This window comes from Balaenoptera physalus (genome assembly GCF_965194825.1).
Source record: "Balaenoptera physalus genome assembly, chromosome: 6".
Lineage (NCBI taxonomy): Eukaryota > Metazoa > Chordata > Mammalia > Artiodactyla > Balaenopteridae > Balaenoptera > Balaenoptera physalus.
The window spans coordinates 128,745,357-128,762,040 of record NC_138885.1 but is presented as its reverse complement, the minus strand read 5'-3'; the positions used below and the strand labels follow the sequence as shown (position 1 = coordinate 128,762,040).

General features: G+C 40.2%; 1 protein-coding gene across 9 annotated transcripts in view; it reads left to right on the top strand.

The window, feature by feature from the left end:
- PID1 (phosphotyrosine interaction domain containing 1) overlaps nt 1–16,684 on the top strand; it is a 240,117-nt gene that overhangs the window by 172,989 nt on the left and 50,444 nt on the right. Inside the window, exon 2 of one of the 9 annotated variants that reach the window (XM_082464657.1) lies at nt 1–16,684. This exon is cut by the window's left edge and continues 39,954 nt beyond it; it is cut by the window's right edge and continues 14,542 nt beyond it. The exons of the other annotated variants lie outside the window; for them this stretch is intronic. The gene's annotated coding sequence lies outside the window, so the exon portion shown is untranslated. 9 annotated transcript variants of the gene reach the window in all.

Below are 16,684 nucleotides of genomic sequence, written 5' to 3'. Positions count from 1 at the left end.
TTTCTTCTCTTATAGACACATATTTTAAGAATTCCTCACCTGGTTTCTAACTTACTGGTTTTATAGGGCAAGGTTTGGGGAGTGGGCGGCTGGGGGCTGGAGAGAAGGCTGGTCTTTTAAACTGTGTCCATGGTTAAAAGGTGATGCGGAAAAGCGTTGAATCCTGAGCATTGCCCAGCATCGTCCAACTTCCCCAGTGCGGCCACAGTGCCCTGGGCAGGAACCAGTCCTCTTGCTGTTTGCTCTGGCAGAAGGAGAGAAAGTTCTCAGAGTCCCTTTAGCATCAGAGAAATGCAGTGGAGCAAAAAGCCAAAAACTGATGATGGAGATTCAGTTGGGTAAAGGAAGAAAGAAAACTGGAAAAAAAGCATCAATGAGGTGCAAGCAAATTGCTCCAGGCTGCCAAAGAAAATAGTCTGTTAACTCCTAACTTGCTCTAAATAGGAAACCTAGTTCCAATAGCAGGAGAGCTGCTTTCAAACAGAATGGAGGAGCGAGCTTTGGAAAGGCCAGGTGAACCTGATCTCAGAAAGGGGGAGAATTATGAGATCGAGGAGGTGGCTGTAAGAGTTGATAATGAATGGAGATGAGAACGTCACTCTTGCATGTGAAACTTTACTTAGGATATATTAGGATCCCAATTTCTTCTCCGCCAACCCCAGGAAACAGTATTTACTAGATGTTTTAACCATAAAGAAGATGCTTCTTCTGAGAGAAATAGAAAATTCGGGGCACTTAGTGGGCACCTACCACTTTAGCAAGTAGAAACTACTTGAACGTTTTAATGTTGTTTAGATATGAGTGCATCAGACAAATAGACTTTATTTAAAGGCTCTGAGGAGTCCTGTCTTAAAGAAATGGTTCCCTTTTACAACATTTTCCAAATGTAGTTAACTATGATAGACCTTTCCCCCTCCTTTAGGCTTTTGCTTTTTACAGAGGCATTGGTTGGTGAAACAAATTTAGGAGTGCCTGTCTATAGCTTTCATTTTATAAATGAAGAAGTGGGCCAGAAGAAAGTGTAATTCTCCAAGGTTCCTTACTCTTCAAGGACTGAGGTGAGGTTAGAATCCCAGTGTTTTATACGGAACCCGACCATTGTTAGCTGTTGGCCTCTGAGACTGATAAGGGTCCCAGGCCCCAGCAGGACCACTCTGGGTGCCATGCAGTGTAGATTCCTCCTTCAATCAGCCCCTGAAGGATGGTTTTGCACTTTTGTTGGACCTCAAGCTCATTCCTGTGGTAAGAGACCCATGAGACCCTGGCAGTGTGACAGCAGTTTGACCTCACAGGATTCCTAGTTCGCATTTCAGAATGATCCAGATAAATTGCATGTTCCATCTAACTTACAGCAAAGGTTTTGCTTACTGAAAGCAAATCTTCTGAGGAATTCCCACTGCTTCCCTTTTCTGTAGATTCAGACCATCGTGGTTTCAACGCAAGGCACATTTTCTTCAGTAAGAATAGAAAGGAGAGCTTTAGGCTTGTTAGATTAAGAAAAGAAAGAGGAATTTATAAATGTTATTTATAGGAGAAAATGTGTTTAGAAGGTGCTTCTACAGAATGGCTCGAAAGAGTCTTAAGTAGCCATAACAATTAGTTGGAATCTATTCCTAATTATGCTTCCCTCTTTAAGATGCCATTTTCTTTTTTCAGAAGAACTGTATTTGATGGTGCCAAGTAAATGAATCCTTTTAGGCAGAAAAGCTAGGGTTCATATACTATGTGATTCTCATGCTTTAGTTGGAGATGATTGGCAAAGAAAGAAAGTTAGTGACTTCTAATTAAAGGCATATATTTCCCCTATAACTGCCAAGACAACCTGAGACAGCTATGTTAGCCAAGATTTCCCAAGTTAATATGCTTAGAATTTTGGTCAAAATGTTCTAGACCCTGTTTTATGTCTCCTCTGACTTTCTTCAATGTATTCAGAACTCAGTATTGCCATTTGTGATGGAGAACATTGGACAGAGGACATTTGTTGCTTCTGTGATGATTTCCCACCAAGTCAAACTTCCTCAACTTGAGGTTTTCAGTAAGGCACTTGTATACCAGCAAAAGTGCAGTTTCACACATAAGGTCAACAGAACTTTGTTTTCCTAAACACTTCATGTATTTCTATCTTGGAAGTTCCTTAAAGGCTACATTTTATCTTGTAGCAGTGGTAGATTTCAAACGTGGCTGTTTTTGTAGAAAGGTTTTTTTTTTTTTTTTTTTTAATCAAACACTAAGTGATTTTAACAAGCTATTTTCACAGCTGAGTTCCCAGTGCTGGAGGTTTATGGTGTGTTTCATACGTTCTTACTTTGCTTTCCATTTCTGACTTGTTTATTTTTCATGACACATCTGAATGCCTTCTTGTAAGCAGGACCCTCTTCTTGAGATCCAGCTGTGGGGTTATTAGTACAAAGGCACACTACAGGGATCCTTAGTGAGGGGTTAAGAGACACAGTTCAGAAATTATTTTCTTTCCTGACCAAACATATGCATGATGTTTTTCCTCCCATGGAGATATAACCCAGACTTGAATTTCTGAAAGATTCATGTACTTAGGACTCCAGGGCTTTTGATATTACCCGTCTGATCCTCTTCAGAGAGCCTCGCATCATTATCTTCCAGTTGAACCACTGGGTGGGAGAGAGAATTCTAAAGCTTAAGTCAAGAACTATAATGCAGTGCTGAGTCAGATGTGTAATTGTCAAGCTCTCTTCTTTACATCATGTGGTCAACTTTTAGTGAAATTACCCCATGCCATGGACCTTAAGTGGGTGAAACTGAGATGTCTTTATTGACGATATGTTAAGGGAAAATTGCCGAGTGAAGAGTCTTTCTTTTGAGTGAAGGCTCCAAATTGTCTTCACTCCATTTAGCAGGGATATTGCCTCCAAAACCAATTATTTAGACTAATGCTGACACTGTCCAAAAAGTGCCATCCCCTTTTACTTGATAAAATGAGCATATAAAGGAATATATCAGCAAATGCTAGCATTGTGATTTCCTTTCCTAATTCAAATTAATCACAGTTTTTTTTTCCCAAAGCAAAAGAAGGAAAAGCATGATATTTCCTTAGATTCAGCCTCTAAATGAGTATCTGCTTAAACTTGTATGAGTAATTCTAATACAAATATGGCTACTTTGCTTATAGACAATTAAACCATTTTGCTTATAGACAAAATTATAGACTTTGCTTATAGGCATTGCTCTATTACTTATATGACTCTTCTCTAACATCATTTGATGTGCTTACAGATTACCCCTGTAAAAGTCACATATAAGATAAAGCTCATATAATTTACTTTCTCTTACATTGGACTTATGCAAAGATGTCTTCTTCTTCTTCTTCACCTCAAAACTTGGAAATCAAATTGGGTAGAACCAAATAGATCAGAAAATTCCTATAATTATTACACATTTAAGGATGAGCGGTAACTTTATGGCTACAAATGAAAGATTTTTTATGACTATGCCCATATCCAGAAGAAACATTTTTCAGTAAAGGACTTATGAGTCTATTTGAATTGGGCAAATGGTGGGTGCAGCATGATTGGGGTGTACAGCGTGTGATGTACTGACAGATTCTAATGTCTATAATGAGCATCTTTGTATGAATGGTTTCTGATATGAAAAGAAATTTGCTTATCAATGCAAGAAAAACCATTGGTATGTTAATTTTATGCAAGCATGTCTTTACTTTCTAATCTATGCCTCCCGATAATGGAATTGTAATTGGATTTCTGAAGGAACACGCATAGCAAGCAATTTAAAAGGAATTCGTTAATCAGAAATTACTCCAAATTTGTGCAATAAAAAATGAAGACATATAACCTTTGTCCAAAAATGCAAAATGGGCAGTTTTCCCTAAATGCTATAATTTGAGGGAGGATTACCTACCACAACACGGATACCTCAGTGATGCTTTGAATTTTGCCATTAGAGAATTGAAGAATTGATGAATTGAATCATCTCTTTGTGTTAAGCATTTTTCTCTCACCTTGGCCTTGAGATGCAGAAATCTAAGATAGAGATAATATACCAAACCATTGACATCTGTATCTTTCCAAGTATTTTCCATTTTTCTGTCTCTAATAGGGGAAACCAGAGTCTTTCTGGGTTTGTATGATTTAGGGATTAGGGATGGACATAGAAGAGTAGCTTCTCTGTCCTTTGAAGTGGGAAATGAGAGGGAATCACAGCTCTGAGACTCACTAGCTGTGTGGCTTTGGCATGTGACTTAATTCCTCAATCATTATTGCCTTCATCTGTAGGATGCTACTATCATTAGAGTGTGGTGGGGATTTTATCAAATAATACATATAACATAACGTGGACAGCATAGCACCTGGTCCGTAATAAATGGTGACCTGACATCTTTTTTTAAAAAACAGTACTTTAAAAAATTTGAAGCAAAAAGGTGCCTTTTTTCCATAATACCAATAAATAATAATAATGTGAGTAAAGAAAATAATAGCAGCTTACACTTATTAGCCATACCGGGCTATTTGCTAAGGATGTACGTACACCATTTTATTTCATACTTACAACAATCTTATGAAGCAGGTACAATTAAACAATCTCAAATGATAAGCAGAACAAGTGGTTCCTGTGAGCAGGTAATGAGTGCCTGGAAGATGAGAAAACTTCAAGAGTGATAGCTCTTGAATTTTTTCAAGCTTGGTAACTAATTGGACGAAAGATAAGCCCAAGGTTTACTATTTGAGAAGGAACTAATATTTACTGAATTTCATACATTTCAATTAATTTGAAATGCTTATGCCAACCTTGGAAAAGGTAATGTTATAGATGCAGTAGCTAAGGCTGAGAGAGGCTGAATGCTTGGCTAATAGACACACAGCTAGTAACTGATAGACAGTGACCTGCATCCAGGACCCACTGACTCTGGACCCATGTGCTTTCCTTAGGCCGTGCTGAGGTGCCACTCACAGAAACAAACAAACCAGGATCACAGACTTGGGTTTGGAGATAAATCCAGTTAGAGTCTGTTTCTGTCATAGATTTGAGGAACCATTATAGTGGGATTGGCAAGATGGCTGTTGGATCAGCTCTGAGAGATGTGGATTTAGGGACCATTTCCAGATCAGTGATCCAAATGGCTAGAGACATAGCCAACAATCACTGCAAGACTTAGAGGAAAATCTCTCTCACTCTCCATTTCTTTCTGCATGTGTGTGTGTGCGTGTGTGTGAGTGCATGTTTTAGGGTTTCTCAACTTTGGCACAGGAGACATTTTGGCCTGGATCACTCTTTGTTGGGAGGGCCTGTGCACTATAGGATGTTTAACAGTATCCCTGGCCTCTACACATTAGATACCAGTATCATACTAGACCACCACCACCCAACGTCATGACAACCAAAAATGTCTCCAGACATTGCCAACTGTCCCCTGATGGAGGGGGCAGAATTGCTCTGGGTTGAGATTCACCGCAATGTGTGTGTGTGTGTGTGTGTGTGTGTGTGTGTGTGTGTGTATGAATGAATATTTGTATACGTTGAGGAGATATACACATACATTTACATAAATGCATGCACACATATATGAATTATTGGGGAGAGGAGTGGATAGATTGTGTTAATAGCCTTGATCTCCAGTTCTTCATACCATCCTATATCCACGCCCTCTGCCAAGTAATTTTACAGTTTCTCTCACTAAAGAGAGTATATGATCCTTTTAATCCGGTTCCTCTGTGTGACTTGCTTAGGTCAACACTGTGGCATGGAATTGATGATTGTAAGTTCAGCCCCTCAGCCTCTAGAGGCCATACCTCTCCCTTTGCCCTCCTACACTATTGCCAGCATCATGAGAAGGCCATGACCATGGACCTAGAGACTGTCATACTGAGTGAAGTCAGTCAGACAGAGCAAGAGAAATATCGTATGATATCGCTTATAAGCAGAATCTAGAAAGAAATGATACAAATGAACTTATTTACAAAACAGAAACAGACCCACAGACTTAGAGAACAAACTTACGGTTACCAGGGGGAAAGGGTGGGCGGGGGAGGGACAGTTAGGGAGTGTGAGATTGACATGTACACGCTGCTGTATTGAAAATGGATAACCATCAAGGACCTACTGTATAACACAGGGAACTCTGTTCAATGTTACGTAACCACCTAAATGGGAAAAGAATTTGAAAAAGAATAAAAAGGAAAAATGAGAAGGCCATGACCAAACTAGCCCAGTGGTCCCATGAGGAGGAGGAGAAACAAGACAAAGAACAGTCAAGGTCCCCTAGTCAAGCCAGCCTGGAGCGGAGCCCACAGCCAGCGCACAGACACATGAGCACGTTTCACAGGTGCACAGACCCCTAGCTAAACCCCAGGGAGCAGGTACAGGCTAAGTAAATAGTGCTTGTTACAGGCCACTGGTGCTTCTTACATTTTTGTTACACGGCAAAAAATGAAGTGGTATAGAAGGAGGGAAAAGAAAGACTAGAAAAGCAGAGGGAGAAACAGGATTTAGAAAGAACCGGAGGAGAGAGAGTATCACAAACTGTGAGAAGGGGTCTGATAACGAGAAGCAGACCTGTGACCTGGGCATCATTCTTAACTTTGATGGAGAACAGTTGCAGGGGGGTCGAGCACTGGGATTGGAGCAAAAGTCAGGTTATAAGAGAGTGAACAAATGGTGAAGAACTTTAAACAGGATTTGGAGACTGTTCTCACCAAGAGCTTGGCAAGGAAAAAAAAAATGGTTCAGAAAGATGCACAAAGAGCTATTCCTCAGAAATGATGTCATGAGCAGTGTATTCTACTTTTATTTTATGCAAGGACATTTTCGGGTATAAGTCTGAGTGATTTGGTTTTCTGGGCATCTCCAGGAGCCCTGTTGGGACCCATGTGAGCTCTGGGTACATAAGCAAAAGGCACTTGTGACCTCAGGAGCCCCCAGTCAGCGCTGGGAAAAGAGAGAAGATGCCGAACCCTTACCTGATTGACAGCGCCCTTGGGTCCTGCCCATCGCAGCCCCTAGTCATTTAGTTAAAGGAGAGATTGGATACAGTGCCGCTCATCTTGGACCATGGTCAAGGTGCCACCCTCCCTCTGGAACCAGAGAGAAGGCATGTGGGACTCTTCAAGGCAACTCTTCACCTGAACCCATGGTGGCTGTCTTTCTTTTTAACTAGTTTCACCTCATCACCGTGTTCCCTTGGTTTTCTCTTTTTCAGTAGGAAAACATCAGGGTTGGTTAGTTAGTTGAATTGTCTAAGCCTCTCTCACACTTTTCCCTTATTTCAGACAGATACTCTCGGTGCTGTGCTGTCTGACTTCCTTACTAGACTGTACATCTCTTAAGCCATGGTTCTATGTTTTTCCATCTTGTACTATCAGCTTGCAGTGGAGACCCTTTGATGACTAGGCAGTAAATAAATGCATAAATATTAAGACGTGAGCTTGAGAATTATAAACTCATCCTTGAAACAAGTAGGAAACAACTTACTGGTAAACTTGTCAGATCGATCTCTCTGTGAAGCAGTAGACACTCGTAATGACAAGAGATCAGTATATGCCGGGGTAATTGGCATTAGCTTCAAGCAGGTTGGATGTACGTGGGGCTTCCAAGGCTAGATATGATTTAGCTGCACGTGCAGTGGGGCATTATGCATCTTTAGTGTTTGTTTGTACCAGGTTCATGAAGGACAAAGCAAGTCAGCAGACCCTTGCCACTCACATGTGCCAATAAAAATCCAAAAGGATTCCAGCCAAAAGGTTACCATTGCCAGTCATGGTGAATATTCAAGGCTGATGTGCAGGTTGTCTGACTAATGTGACTATCTGATAAATTTTGGAGAGTTGGTTGATATTTCCTGAAAATGTAAGAACTTATCAGCTTTTTTTTTTTTTTTTTAAACCACAGGGAGCTTCTGTGATTCTTACTTTGAGTAGATTCTCTTTTACTTATTCATGGCAGTCTAAACACCTGACTGTTTTTAAAGGCAATTGCATGTCCTTTTCGCTAGTAAACATGTATATGGATTTTAGTGCACATGTTTTTAGAAAATAATTTAATTCTTATATTCTGGAATAGAAGACTATATTTTATCCCTAACGAGTCATATCATGTTAATTGTTTATAACTGGGAATATGCTTATTTTTGTATTATAAGATGTGTAGTAAAACTCAACGTAGAAGAGAAATAGCTCTTTGGAAAGTTGCCCAGGGCTTTCTTTTGTGTAAAATGTACACAGGAGAAACTGTAGCAGATAATAGAGAGAATGGGTAAACGATACAGAGATGAAGGCATACCAACCAGTTATCAGAGCTTTCAAACCGGGGACACAGTAGAGGGGCCTTAGCAAGAGGGTTTGACATTAATGGATGTTACCAGCTCTCTCTTTTACTCCCATCACTACCCTGATTCCTTGAAAGGTCAAAGCTATTTGGCAGTAACACACTGCCTGGCACGTAGTACGTGCTTGATAAATTTTTGTATGGGTGAATCATGTAATGAATGTATGCGTGAGTGAATGAATTATGACAACCCATTAACCTACTTTTCTCCCATTTCTTACCTGTTCCATTTCAGCAGTAGTTTACCAAAATACAGCACTGGGGCCCTCCTTAGGATTAATTGCAGGGAAAAAAAAAAAAAGCACTAAATATTGGGTTGGCCAAAAATATTGTCTGGGTTTTCAGTAACGTGTTATGGAAAAACCCGAACGAACTTTTTGGCCAACCCAGTGTTTTAAGTGGAAAAGGATTTAATACAGGGGCTGAAGTACTGAAAAATTACTGGAAGGGTTGGAGGAGTGGAATTCAGGAGGGCCCGTGCACTGTTGAGTTCAAGAACACTGGTCTAGGATGGAAGGTGGAAGCTATGAGCCACTGACACTATAATTGCCTCTTGACAACCACCCACTTCCCATGAGGTGGAGATAGAGAGACACAGCCAAAGCAGCTGGGCCATGATCTGCACCTTTCTTCCAGGTGTCATGAGAGGGTAGAGAGTGCCAGGACCTAATTCTCATCGGTGCCTGATTCAGTGCCTTGAATGTATTCAGGTATTCAATAAAAGTTGGCTAAAATGAATTTAGTTAATCTGTTATTCCACCGATTCCCGGTTTCTCTTACTTGAAAGTGTTTTTATAGATCCTGTTCTTTCTAAGTTGATTAACTAATTTGATTAGACATAAAATAACAAGGAGGAATACATTACTAGCAGGCTGATATTCGGGGGTTCTGATTGGGGGCCACATGCGAAAATTGTTTGGGGTCATTGTCTTTATTTTAGGGCGATTTGAGCTGAAGGGTCTGGATTGAGTTTAAGCTTTGCATGGTAATTACAGTTGAGATCAGATTTAACTGGGATAAATTAAATAACCTTTGACCAGGAAATAGCAGCAGGAGCTGCTCACGTATGTTGCATATTTGGGGTTCAAAACTGTTTCAACCAAATGCGTGTTTTACTTACCTAGAGAACCATAGGCCACAATCTCGATTTTAACCTCCTGCTCTCATTTATTTCTTTCTACCTTCTGCCCCTATTTATCCACCATGGAGTGCTTTACTGCAGTCTACACAGAAATGTAGCTTTGAGTTGCTGATAACAGACATTTTCCAGCTGACAAAACAGAAATCTCCACTGTGGTCTCAAACCTATCTTGCTTTTCTTTAGAAACAAAAGCTCCTTTCCTAGACAAATTACTGCGAATTGGCTCTCTAGGATTTCAAGTATTAAGTGCATCATATTTGAAAATTAATTATGTATTCCATATACGTTTAACATTACTGTTATTAATTAATATGCCTCCTAGCATTTTACAGATTTCATAAAATACAATCTGCCAGAAGAGTTCCCTCCTGTAAAGCACTGGGAAAGCCTTTATGTTTTTACTTAATTAGCGTGACAATAAGAATTGCTCACTCAAGGGAAATGCCAGAGTCTAGGGATCAAGGTTATTCCAATGCCTTGATTATTACCTTTTCTTTCTAAAGGAGCTCAGTCTTTTCGAAGTTGATGCGACTAAAATCTTAGTAGAGATTAACCCATAGGGTCTAAATGATTGAGAGGAGATACCAAAATACATTTTATCCAGTGCCTTTCGAAGTATAAAAATAAGCCAATGCTTTTGGTCCATCTTTAAATATGTAGAGCTTTACTGGTATCAGCTAAGTAACGGCTGTAGGCAAAAAGCCAGTGGAAAAGCCATTGATGACCAGCTCTGGCTACTGATGGAATAAAAAAGAATGAAAAACTATGAAATCTCTTCTCTCTCTCCTTCACTCCTTTATTTTACTTTTGAATGTCGTACAAGTATGAAAACCAAGGCTCTTTCTCCTATCTGTCTTCTGTATGCCAATTTGAAGTTAGAATTAAGATGTCAGATGAACTTTCAAGAGGAAAGATTGAGTCTCCTGAGAAAATTATGGGAGTCGCCATCGCCAACAATTCTTTGATCCTAAAGGCAAAAGAATTTATTTTGGTGGTTCTAACATTATAAGCTACCATATGGCTTATAAATATAAACAGAAGAGAACCTGTACAAAGATAAATTCCTGAAAAGACAAGAATGCAATCTCAGGCAGGAATCACGGGAAATAGTGAACTGCCTTTTGGTAATTACTCAGGAGGGCGGAAGCACAGGGCTCCAGTGTATTTGTTGCCCCTCTGTTTTTGTTTTTTTTTTCTTTGGTAGTTTACGATAATAGAACACAATTGGAATTAAGAGTTTAGCGTGATTTTAAAAACTCCGGTCAAATTCCTATTTATTCAACTGCTGACACTATGTGTATTTAGGCTTCATTTCAGCTCCGTGGTTCCAAGTTTCTTTCTCTAATGATGGAAAGTTGAGAAGGAGAGAGTATTTCTTATCGCTCAGGGGCTCTCATTTCTCCTAGGAGGATGTACTCTGTCCACGTCTTTATTTCATCACTCATACTCTGTTGTCTTATTTCCTTACATTCCTGTACTCAGCTTACTAGGGAGAATTCCTTGTGGCCAGAGCATTGCCTCTTTTCACATTGTATCCTCAGGGCCTGGCATATAGTAGTTGCTCAAGAAACATTTCAAAATGAAGGCATGTATAAGAGAAATAAAAATCCTTGCTGACCTTCCCCAGATGGGTTTTCTTTCATGCGGACCCACCCACCTGTTTCATTAAGCATCTTTATAACCTTCAGAATGGATGATGCTTAGAAACTCCCAGAACTGTTTGCAAGAAGCTGTTAGTGAGAGGAGCTCAGTTCTGTCTTTTTGGACTTAGTTCCTGCTCTTGGCTGTTCTCGTGGACCTCCCAGAAGGAAAGGACCCCTCAGCAGCTTCTACTCTGGGGTTTCTGCACAGAGCGAGATTAGACCGATGGCCTCAGAATTCTGCAGCTCTCTTCCGTGGGGCAGGCCTTGACTTTGCCCTGTGCTTCCAGTAGGCTGGCAAGTAAACTGCTACAAAGCAGAGACGGCTGGCTGGCTTTGAGGCTGGGAATATCTGAGACCCAAATCCCGATCCTCCCCTTGGCCGTGAGACCATGAGCATGTTCCTAGCCTCCCCGAGTCTGCCTTCTGTGGCTGCACAGCTATTCTCAATGATATTTTAAAAATTTAAATACAAAGTGAAGACTTGGCTTTTGAATGTATCTTCAGTGTCAATGTTGAAGGTCATGACAAATTGAGAATCAAGGTGTAAAGGACAAAACTTTGTGTTCACTTTCTTTAGTCTTCGCTCAGCTAGGACATCCTGATGTTTTGTTTGTGTGTGTGTGTGTGTATGCTTTAAGGAGAAAGGGAAACTTGAGAGATAGTATACTTGGTTACCCAAAGGTGACTGTTTCTGAGGAATGTTTTATTGATGCATGATGTATGTACTGAAAAGCATGGAAATGGAATATGTACAGTCAGATGTATTTTTACAAAGTGAATGCACTTATGCAGCCAGCCTGGGATCAAGAAATGGACCATTACAACCTTCACGCTCCTTGTCACCTCCAGTCACTACCTCCCAAGGATGGGCGCTATCCTGGTTTCCAACAGCATAGATTGAAGTGTGCCCGTTTTTGAACTACACTTACATGAAACCACACAGCAAGTACTCTTTCCTATCTGGTTTCTTTTACTTAGCAACACGTCCTTAACAGCGACTCTTAAAATTATGCTGGGTTCCACGGCACCTGATTTGAAGAATGCAGGCATTCTCTAGATCGTGATAGACTTCTTTTTTTTTTGGTATCAAATATTTGGTGTCATAACTAGATTTTTCCCATGGGGGGGAAACACCTCGTGTAATTTGATGAGCAGTTATGCAGTGAATTTGATCAACGTTGAGTGTAATGTGATGCCTTAAACTGTGAAACCTTAAATACATCAGCTGTCGTCTTCACTTAATCTGGTAATACTTCTAGTTATTTGAAAAGCTAAAATGCAGTAAACATTCTGACAGCGCTTTGTGGTTGGAAATTTCATGGTAGTCACTGGCTGCCTTTTCAGTGCGTGTTTGTGTATGTGAGTGCATGTGTAAGGGTGGTGAGGTGGAAAGAATATCGATCGTGTGGATACGTATGCTCTGCCAATATGAGGTCTGCTACCCTGAAAGGTGGTATTTCTGTTTAAAAGAGGAAACTCTACAAATGTTATGTATAAATCACTGTCTCTGTCTGGCCACTCACAGCAGGAGACTTTAATTGGCATCTTTAGCTAGTGTATCTTTTTTAGCTGTTACCTGGACTTTTATCTCACTCCCAGTAAGGCCTTAAGTTTTTTACAAAAGTGAAATCTGACTTTCTGCTGGATTAGCATTTATGTCATTTAAATTCTCTCTGTTTTACTTTTATAAAACCTCTCAAAGTAATAGAAACTTCAGCTTATAGAAAATACAAATAAGAAATCATCTGAAATGAATTATCTTTTAAAAATAAGGATGTGTTGTTTTTTCATGTTCACTATATTTTTGAATAGGTCCAGAATTTAAATATAATTAAGCAGCTCAAAAAAGTGTGTGGATCGTAGAGTCTATAAAATATTGACTCTTATTTTTAATGCTGTTGGTCTGAATAAAATTGTATGGTTTTTTAAATAAAAGGCAATTTTTCCCTAAATTGATTTTTCTAAGTTTTAGTCAGTTTTGAAGGTCTCCTCATGCACCCAATAATTTCAAGTTTTCCCGATTCATAGTATCATAAGGATTAACAGGATTTGGTATAATGCAGATGAACTGGAATTAAAATGAATTTTGTGGTGTGATGAAACATGCATCTAATTGGCTAACTGAAGGACAAAGGAGCTTGCTTGATTGGTGGAATTTGCTTTTCCACTTATGTCACCGGTTCCTTGTGTTATCAAGATATCACAAATACACATTTTTGAAGCAGTGTTTCTTCATGGGTATATTCTAACTACAGTTCGGCTAATGTTTCCACAATAGTCAGTCACATCATCCTAAAGCTTTTAAATGTTCCAGAACCTGAATGCCTGACTGGTTGGCCAGTCAGCTCTCTCTTAGTTGAATTCAATCTAACACACCTTTATTAAACACCGCTTCAAAGCACAAGGTATGGGGCTGGTGGCAAGGATACACAGATGAATGAGACAGCTTTCCTGACTTTAAAGACTTATGCCCACATGGAGATCAGAGAAATCTAGAATCAAGCCCCCAGATCTTTCATAAACTTCCTGAAGGACTGGGGAAGTCACATCCAAATTGTGTGATTAAGTTTCCCTCATTTGCCTAAAGACAGTACTTGTTTGTTTTTCACAAGGATGTAGAGTGTGAGGCTGAGAGAGGTGTGGATGCAATAGGATTATATGGTGTTTCTAAGCTGTGTGTATCGTGAAAATAATCACAGTAACATAGACGCAATCATGAGAGTTTATCCACAGAGAACATTTGGTACATTATTTTATTCCATTTTACTAGTTAGGGAGCTTTGTCTTAAGTTCTGTAAAGAGAGAGGTATTCAGAATCCAGAAAATAGAAGGAAAGAGCAAAATGGAAGAAGAAAACTTCTTTTTAAAAAGAGGTGACTTGATTTCCTACTGGCATGAACCATCTCCTTTGAACTGCTAAGGAAAATAAAGCATTATTTTTCTTGGGCCATATCCTAAGAGAGAAATGAACTGCTCGCTAGCTGTGAATTATGCAGCTTTAATGCACTAGAGAGAAAATGTGCTTTTCTCAAGTGACTCGAGAGTCAATGCCCTGCATTTCACCTAACGTGCGATGTTATATTAGAGTTTGCTGCAAAGCCCCCATCTTGCCCTTTGTTCTTGAAACGTTTGCCACCTCTGCTCTGAATTTGGTGAACCCCTTTTTTTTTAATGATTAAAAAACAAATGTGGTGGTTGAGAATCAGTCGCCTTAGCCTCGCCTCACAGTCTGAGTCTCAACATTTGTTATTAATCAAGAACATAATTATGTTTGCAGCAAGGAAAATAAATCATTTATCATGGCAGGCCAGGATGAGACAGTCCCAGTTCAGATGGTTGTAAACCTACCAGCTGAGTCAAATCATTATCGTCAGCTCAATCATTTTAGGTTAATCTGGAGGCAATACGGAGAGCTGTCATCACCATTACCAGTTAGAAAGAAAAGGTTTTATTTTTTCCCACTTATTGGCATGATGAACAGTGACAATATCCCATAGAGGTATGCCAAGAGAATATTTCCACTTTGTATGCAATGATGGCCATGTGGGCACTGAATAAATAATAATGATAAGAAGCAACACAGGAGGTGGCCAATAGCAGGAAGACGAGCATTCTTTGGCTTCAGGTCTGACCTTGTGCCCTGTTAACCCCCAGATAGCCAGTGGCATGACCAGGGAAGCCAGATAACCTCACTGTGTGTAGGTCTCGTTTAGAGCTCGCATAGAGCAACCACAGTAATAAACACTGAGTCTGTGTCAGCCAGCAGAATGTAAATATTTAAAGGGTCCGATTGGCTGTGAGCTGTTATAAGAGCCTCCTGTTTATGATCATTCACTGTAGTAAATGTTTCCTATTATGCAGACAGCATGTAGTAGGATACTGAACTTCACTGTCTGGCTAAGGGAACACAAAGAATGTAAAAATCTGGCAATCTTGCATTCCTTGGCTACTTCTTCAATATTCAGCCAACCTTTCACTCACATCTTTCTGCCATGAGTGTTGCTCCCATGGCAGGTCCCATGTGGTGCTGGCTTTTTTGAGCTAATGCACACGTCCTAGAGTGTTGCAATCTGAATTACCTCTGACTGCTTGCTTGGGTTTTTAAACAGTGGTTGTACTTGAAATAAACATGTTAGCTCTGAACAGATAACCTTCAGGTCCCAATAGCTTCCCTGGGTCAATTTCACTTTCATTGGACCAAGAGATCTTTTCACAGCAGAATCATTTCTGACAATCACCAAGGGATGATAAACCCCCCTCCCCCCCCATATTTTGATTGCTTAGCTAGAGAGATAGTTCTGAATCAATCAAATTTGTTTGCTAGTATCATGCTTTACACTTGTATTTTAAATAATCAACCTTTTGTTCTTCATTTTAATTTTGATTGCCTCGAGTTCTTTGCCTTCATACTAGTGTTTATGTGAACATTGATTCACCTTTTGGGCAGAGGCTCTGAGACTCCTTTTCCTTACCTATCTTAACATTCTATTTGCTGGTAACATTGGATCTCATTTTTCTTTACATAGCATAGGCAGTGATGAATTGCAGCATAGCAAAGTAACCTTCTATGACCTTGCACTCTTGGTTTGGGTATGGTGGTCACTCCATCACTTGGTCAAATGCATATTGGACGAATAAATGATTGACTGGATGGGGCCCATGTTATCAGAAAATAAGGTGTCAGATTGGATTACGGAAGGGAATGGGTTCTCTGAACCGCAGGGCAGAGATTGTACCTATGGGGCCACATTTCCTCCCAGGTACTACCTTTTCCAGATTTGCCGTCCTCAATGCTCTTTTTTTTTAATAGTAATCTTTTATTTATTTATTTATTATATTTATTTTTGGCTGTGTTGTGTCTTCGTTTCTGTGCGAGGGCTTTCTCTAGTTGCGGCAAGCGGGGGCCACTCTTCTTCGCGGTGCGCAGGCCTCTTCACTATCGCGGCCTCTCTTGTTGTGGAGCACAGGCTCCAGACGCGCAGGCTCAGTAGTTGTGGCTCATGGGCCTAGTTGCTCCGTGGCATGTGGGATCTTCCCAGACCAGGGCTCGAACCCGTGTCCCCTGCATTAGCAGGCAGATTCTCAACCACTGCGCCACCAGGGAAGCCCCCTCAATGCTCTTTTATTCTCTTATCTTCTGATTTTTTGCTTCCTGTACCACTGCTTTGTGAAATCACATTAGGATGAAGTCTCTATTCATTTTCAAGACCTTCATGTACATCAATTAATATATATCTATTGAATAATAATTATTGGAGGGCCTGTTAGTTTTCTGTGGCTGCTCCAACAAATTACCACAGACTTTGTGACTTAAAACAATACCCATTTATTATCTCACGGACTGTGGGTCAGAAAATCTGGTGGGCTTGGCTGAGCCCACTGCTTAGGGTCTATAAACCTGAAATCAAGATACCAGCTGAGCTGCCTTCTCATCTGGAAGACTTGAAAATGAACCCACTTCAAGGTCATTCAATTCAAAATTCAATTCCTTGTGGTTGTAGGACTGAGGTCCTTGTTGCTTCTCTGGCTGTCAGCCAGGGGTCACTCTCTGCTCCTAGAGGCTGCCTACATTCCTTCTCATGAAGCCCCC